At 35.8% G+C, this 6,855-nt stretch overlaps 1 pseudogene; it reads left to right on the plus strand.

Moving 5' to 3' along the window:
- The first annotated feature begins 1,455 nt into the window (after nt 1-1,455).
- Nucleotides 1,456-2,257, plus strand: LOC122899150 (annotated as a pseudogene).
- Nucleotides 2,258-6,855: the final 4,598 nt, after the last annotated feature.

Below are 6,855 nucleotides of genomic sequence, written 5' to 3' on the forward strand. Positions count from 1 at the left end.
TTTTAAACTGAAAAGAGAAGTATGACATACGAAAATTTACAAGATGTCGCTAAAATATTTTTATGGGGAAATTTATAGGGCGAAATGACTCTGTTAGAAAATAAGGTTTCAAACCAATTAACTTAGTTCCAACCATAAGAAACCAAAACAGTGTTTGGGAAACTATAGCTCTTAGGTCGAATCAAGAATGCTGACTGTTTTTGCAGAAATAAAATTTTATTGGAACACAGCCATGCTCATTCTTCTATATTCTACCACAACATACATGCTGTGGTGGCAGAATTGAGTAGCTGGACAGAGAATGTAGGGCTCACAAAACCTAAAATATTACCTCTAGTCCTTTGCACAAAAAGTCTTCTCACCCCCCAACTAGGAAAAAAAAAAAAGTAGATGGAAAGAAACAAACAATAAGGATCTCAAAAGAATTCAGTGAAACACAGAAAACAAAATAAATAAATACATGCTTCTGGGAGAAAATCTATAAAAGTGATTAACCACTAGCCATATTTATCAAAGAAATGAGGGAATATGCAAATTACCAATATGAGAAATGATAGACATTATATCAATATAGATTCTACACATAAAAAGGAAAATAAGAAAATACTTTGCACGTTGTGCTAACAAATTCAACACAGATGAAATGGAAAAATTCCTTGAAAAACATAGATGACCAAAGGTCACTGAAAAAATAAGTAACCTTAATAATGTTATACTTATTAAAGAAAATGAATTGGTAATTTAAAATCTCTCACAAAGAAAATTCCATGCCCACATAGTTTCACTAGAGAATTCTTTCAAATTTTAAGAAAGAGATAATAACAATTTTGTAGAAATTCTTCTAGAAAATTTAAGAGGAATTCTTCTCATCTCAATCTGTGAGGATTTCATCCCCCGAAACCAAAAGTAGATAAGATGTGAAGTCCAAAAAATTCTATACCAATACCCTTCACAAATAAAAATGTTAATTTTTTTTTAAACTTTCACAAATCAAGTCTAATGATACATAAAAAAGATAGTACATCATGAAAAAAGTGGACTTCATCCCAGGAAAGCAACATGGATGAACAATTTTGATCTAACATTTGAAAGACTATTAATTTAACTTATCAAATTAATACACTGGAAAAGAAAAGCCATTATGATCATCTCAATAGAAGCAGAAGTATTTAATAAAACTCAACATACATTTCTGTTAAAAACTGTCAGCAAATTAGAAAGAGAAGGGAACTTGCTCAGTTTGATAAAAGCTATTCATGAAAAACTATTACTACTATCATATTTAAGGATGAAGAAATAAATCTTTCCTCCTAAGATCAGGAAAATAGGCCTGCGCACTGAAGCACCACGCTTAGCGGAGTCGCCGAGGGGTCTTTCGAGACCGGCAGATTGTTTTCTGTCTCTTTACTGGGTTCCAGAGCCAGGAAATAGCAGCGTGTGGCTGCCTCACGACTAATGGCAAACCCAGCAAACCATGGGCAGCGCCGGGAGTGTGCGGCTCGGAATGACTGTCCCCTCCTGGCTATAGGACAGCCCGAGCCTCTGACCTTCCTCCGCAGGCTCCACCCCTTACCCCGGAAGCGCTCACTGTGGGGGGAGATTTCTCGGCCAGTTGGGGAAGTGGAGCTTCATTTTTGTCCGACATCTTAGCGAGGCTGTAGGGTTGGATGCTGCTCTCCCAGCTTCACTGTGCCCCTCAAGGATGACAAGAAGAAAGATGCGGGAAAATTGGCCAAAAAAGACAAAGACCCAGTGCACAAATCTAGGGGCAAGGCCAAAAAGAAGAAGTGGTCCAAAGGCAAAGTTTGGGACAAGCTCAGTAATTTGGTCTTGTTTGACAAAGCAACATATGACAAACTCTGTAAAGAAGTTCCCAACTAGAAGCTTGTAACTCCAGCTGTTGTCTCTGAGAGACTGAAGATTGGAGGTTCCCTGGCCAGGGGAGCCCATCAGGAGCTCCTTCGTGCAGGACTTTTTTTTTTTTTTTTAAGAATCACAAGTAGGCGGAGAGGCAGACAGAAAGAGAGAGGGAGAAAGCAGTCTCACTGCTGAGCAGAGAGCTGGATGCGGGGCTTGATCCCAGAACTCTGGGATCACGACCTGAGCCGAAGGCAGAGGCTTTAACCCACTGAGCCACCCAGGCACCCCAGTACAGGACTTATTAAACTGGTTTCAAAGCACAGAGCTCAAGTAATTTACACCAGAAACACCAAAGGTGGAGATGCCCCAGCTGCTGGTGAAGATGCATGAACAAGATCCAACAACTGTACTTTTTGGAAAATAAAACTTTATTGAATCAAAAAAAAAAAAATCGGGAAAAATACAGCAATGTCTGAACTTATTATATCTATTTAACCTTGTGCTAAAGGTTCTAGATAGTACAACTAGGATAAAAAAGAAAGGCACCAGATTAGAAAGGAAGTAATAGCTTCTCCTTATTGTTATACAAAAATGAGTGCATAAAAAATCCTTTGGAACCTATGAAAAAGCTGCTATTTCTAATAGTAAGTTTATCAAATTGGCAGAACACCAAAGAAAAAATCAATTCTGTTTTCAATATTCTTGCAAAAAAAATGAAAATCAAGTTTTTTAATATTTTTATTTATTTATTCAAAGACAGAGGGGATGTGGGAGAGAGCTCACAAGCAGGGGGAGGGGTGGAGAAAGAAGCAGACTCCCTGCTGAACAGGGAGTTGGATGTGGGACTCATCCCAGGATCCTGGAATCATGACCCAGCCAAAGTCAGACGCTTAACTAACTGAGCCACCCAGGTGCCGGAAAATTAAAATTTTAAAAATTATTTAAAAATGCAAATCTTGTAGGAATGAATTTGACAACAGATAAGCAAGACTGATGTTTGAGTATCTACAAAACATTGCTAAGACATACTGGAGAAGACCCAAGTAAAGGAAGAGATAGCAACCCTCCATTATGATGTCAATTCTCCCTAAATTAGTCTAGGTTCAGTGCAATCCCAATCAAAATCTCAACAGGTTGTTTTGTAGATATTGAGAAGTTGATTCCAAAATTCATACGAAAATGTGATGGACCTGAAATAATCAACACAACTTGGAAAATGTAGAATAACGTTAGAGAATTAATTCTACCTGATTTCTTCTTGACTTATTATATTATTTTTATAAAAGGCTTATTTTATATGACTTATTATAAAACTACAGTAATCAAGATGATAAGGTAGCCATGTAAAGATAGATAAACCAGTGAAATAGAGTTAAGAAATAGAATTTTACATACATGAATAACTGATTTTTAATCATGTTGCAAAGGCAATCCAGTAGCAAAAGATATTCTTTCAATCGTGCTGGAATAATTAAATATCTATATGCAAAATACATGAACTTCCATCTTATATAAGGGCATATATAAAAATTAATTCAAAATTGATTATAGATCTAAGTGTAAAATCTAAAAGTGTAAAGCTTTTAGGTTAAAGTATAACAGTTTCTTTGTGAACCTTGGTTAAACAAAGATTTCATAGGTAAAATACCAAAAACAGGGTCCATAAAATAAATAAATTGGTAAATTGGATTTAATTAAAGTTAAAAATCATTTCAAAAAACACTGATAAAAGGATGAAAAGACAAATCACAGACTAGAGAAAATATTTTCCAATCATATGTCCGATAAAAGAACTATATCTAGAGAGGAAAAAGATCTTTCAAAACAAAAATCCAGTTTAAAAAGATGGACAAAAGAGTGGAACAGGTATTCACCAATAAAAGTATACAAATGGCCAAGAAGGACATGAAAAGATATTTAACATTATTAGTCATTAGAATAATGCAAATTAAAACCACAGTCAAATAGCACTAAGCATCTATTATAATTAAAGACTGATCCATCTGAGTGTTGATGAGGAGGTACAGAAGTGCAACTCTCATACACTGATGGTAGGACTTTTTAAATGGTACAACCACTTTGGAAAGTTGTTTAGCAGGGGGTTTTGTTGCTGTTCTTAAGTTTAAATGTAATATGATCTAATGATCCCAATCCTAGTTATGTATCCAAGAACAATGAAATCGTATGTCTATAAAAAGACTTGTATATGAATGTTCAGAATAGTTTTATTTGTAATAACCAAAAACTGGTGAAAGCTCAAATTCCATCAATAGGTGAATGAACAAACACATAAGGGATATCCATACAACAGAACTTTATTCAGAAGTACAAAAAAATAGACTACTGTTATACCCTACGACAGGAATAGACCTCCAAATAATTATTCTGAGTGAAAGAAGCCAGACTTCCCAATTCACCCTCCTCAGAATACTATATATTGATTGATTCTACTTATATGAAACTCTAGAAGGTACAAAGTAATCTACAGTGACAGAAAGCAGGTCAGTCATCTCCTGGGGATTGAGACAGGATAGAAGGAAGAGAAAGTATTATTAACAAGGGTCATAAGAAATGTCTTGAGGGTGATGGATACATCCACTATCTTGTCTATGAGGATGATCTGTGAGTATATCCATATGTCAAAACTAATCTAGTTGTACACTTTCAACATGTTTAGTTTATTATATATTAATTATACACAATAAGCTTTTTTTAAAGGAAAAAAGAAATAACTGATAGAAATGTTTAGCCAAGAAAAAAATTTAAGATGAATAGGATAAGCATCCTTAAAAACTTGAAAGAGTATCTCGAGTATCTCTGAGCCAGATGGTTCTAGAAGAACTTAACAGGAAGAAAAATTGGGGTTATACAGATGTGTAACCCTGCTAAATCCATGCTCTACATAGTCGAGTGTTAGAATGGTGCCATAATCAAGAGACACAGTCCAGCTAACAAAAAGGGACAGAAGAGTCATTCTACTTCCTCCCTTGCATTTCTTGCACAATATGAAGTATAAAATCTCCAGTGATTCTTCTTAAAATTTCCTTTTCCCCTCCAACATATTTCTCATACTCTTGGTTCTGTGCCATATTCCTCAGAAATGTCTTCTCTTAGCCCATCTGCTTTTTATTCTTCTCTTTACTGTTCCTGGTTCTGCCTCACAAAAGTCTAAACAAATAGTCTGGCAACAGCAGACCTGTCCTTGGAAAATGAAGAAGGGGAAAAAACTGAGTGGGTGACACTAGATTCTACTTCACCAATCTAAGTGCAAGAAAAACTTTGGAAAATTCACTCAGTGAGGGGAAGAACATTGATGAAGTTAAGAGCATGGGCTCCAGAGCTAGAATTTTGGGGTGCTATGCCCTGCTCTATTATGTACTAGCTGTGTAACATTGATAAATCTATCCAACATCTCTGAGTTTCATTTACCTCATCTGTGAAATAAAGAAAATAATAGCCTCCTAAGAGGAATCTTTGAGCCTTAAATGATTTAATACATGTAAGACACTTAGAACTAAACCTGGCAATATAGGAAGCTCTCTGTAGGAACGAGCTATTCATATTGTATATTAATAATCTTGACCCTTTCACACCAAAGATATTTTTGGAAATAGGTGCTTAGCCAAATGGAATGGGCAACCTCAAGTGGCAGCAAGCTTCCTCTTTCTAGAAGTGGTCAAACCGATGCTATATGAGTATTCCACAGGGAAATTGCACATCAGATTAATTCATTTGATACTGACTAGACCAGGAGCCACGGAATTCTCTTTCATATATGAGAGGCTATATCTCCATGCAGCTTTTTCTGTTTTGGTTATTTTTTTCTTGCTTTCCCAATTCATCCACCCTAGATCAGAACATCCTGAATTCTCTTGATCCTAGATTTTTTATTTTAGCTTGAAGGTGTTTCATAAAAAGCCTTCTTTCAGGTGACAAAACTGACAATTCATAAAAGAGAGAAATAAAAATATGAAAATGTTAACCTCACAGGAAATCAAATATTTGATAATATAAAGAATGCCCCTGCCTTGTGTATATACAAGTTTTTAAACCACTTAGATTTTTATAAAAAATGTAAAATGTTTTCAGCCAACTGACACCTACACAAAACAAATCTTTTTTGCAAGATGGATGAAACAGAAAAACAAATTTTGAAGTTAATATCTTCCAAATAGAGAATTGACAGGTATTTAACTACAAAATTCATTTCCCTGTTTTCTTTTTTTCCCTACTCCTTTTGCATTCAGGAAAATTCTAAGTAAACTAACAGGTTTTTCTACCCTGATGTTCAAAGGAAAATCCATTTCCTAATCAGAGTGAAATCAGTAATAATTATCAGAGTTTGTCCCCACATCTGACTTTTCTCTATCCCCAGCACGTGGGTGGGGTGCTTTTCCTTCAGTTAAAGGCTATTACCACCTCCTCTTGAGAATTCAGCCCCCCATTCCTGTGCCTTTAATCTTTCTCTTTACTCTGACATCTCCCCAAACCTATCCCCATGCTCCTCCTGTTCATTAAAAACCCTCCTTTGACCTTGGATCCATCTCCAGCTATCTACCTATCTATTATATCTGCATCTTTGCTCATTTTGTCTCTCCACTACCTCCCTCTTCTCCCCTTTAATTCTGCTGACTGTTACTCCTTTGTAAGAATGATTTCAGATGTCATTTCCTTACCATGTTACCAGACACTACCTCCAACCCACCAAGAGTGGTAGATGTCTCTGAAGGGCTCCAATAATACCCCAAAACACTCTAGTGAAATTACCAGGTTTACTTCAGTAGCCTTGAGAGTAGGTTTACTAGGTTTGGCCCATAGTAAATAAAGACATATACACACAGTTTTTGCAGAAGGAATGAATGCCCCAATTCTGGACAAAATGCATATGAAAAGGAACTGATATAAATTTATGTTCTAACTTTAATGTACAGTCTTGGCTATTGAGGTTTTAAAATTTTCAGATCCAAAGGAAAAGTAGTAATCTGTTTGGTCCTG

Source organism: Neovison vison, chromosome 1 (genome assembly GCF_020171115.1).
Source record: "Neovison vison isolate M4711 chromosome 1, ASM_NN_V1, whole genome shotgun sequence".
Classification (NCBI taxonomy): domain Eukaryota; kingdom Metazoa; phylum Chordata; class Mammalia; order Carnivora; family Mustelidae; genus Neogale; species Neogale vison.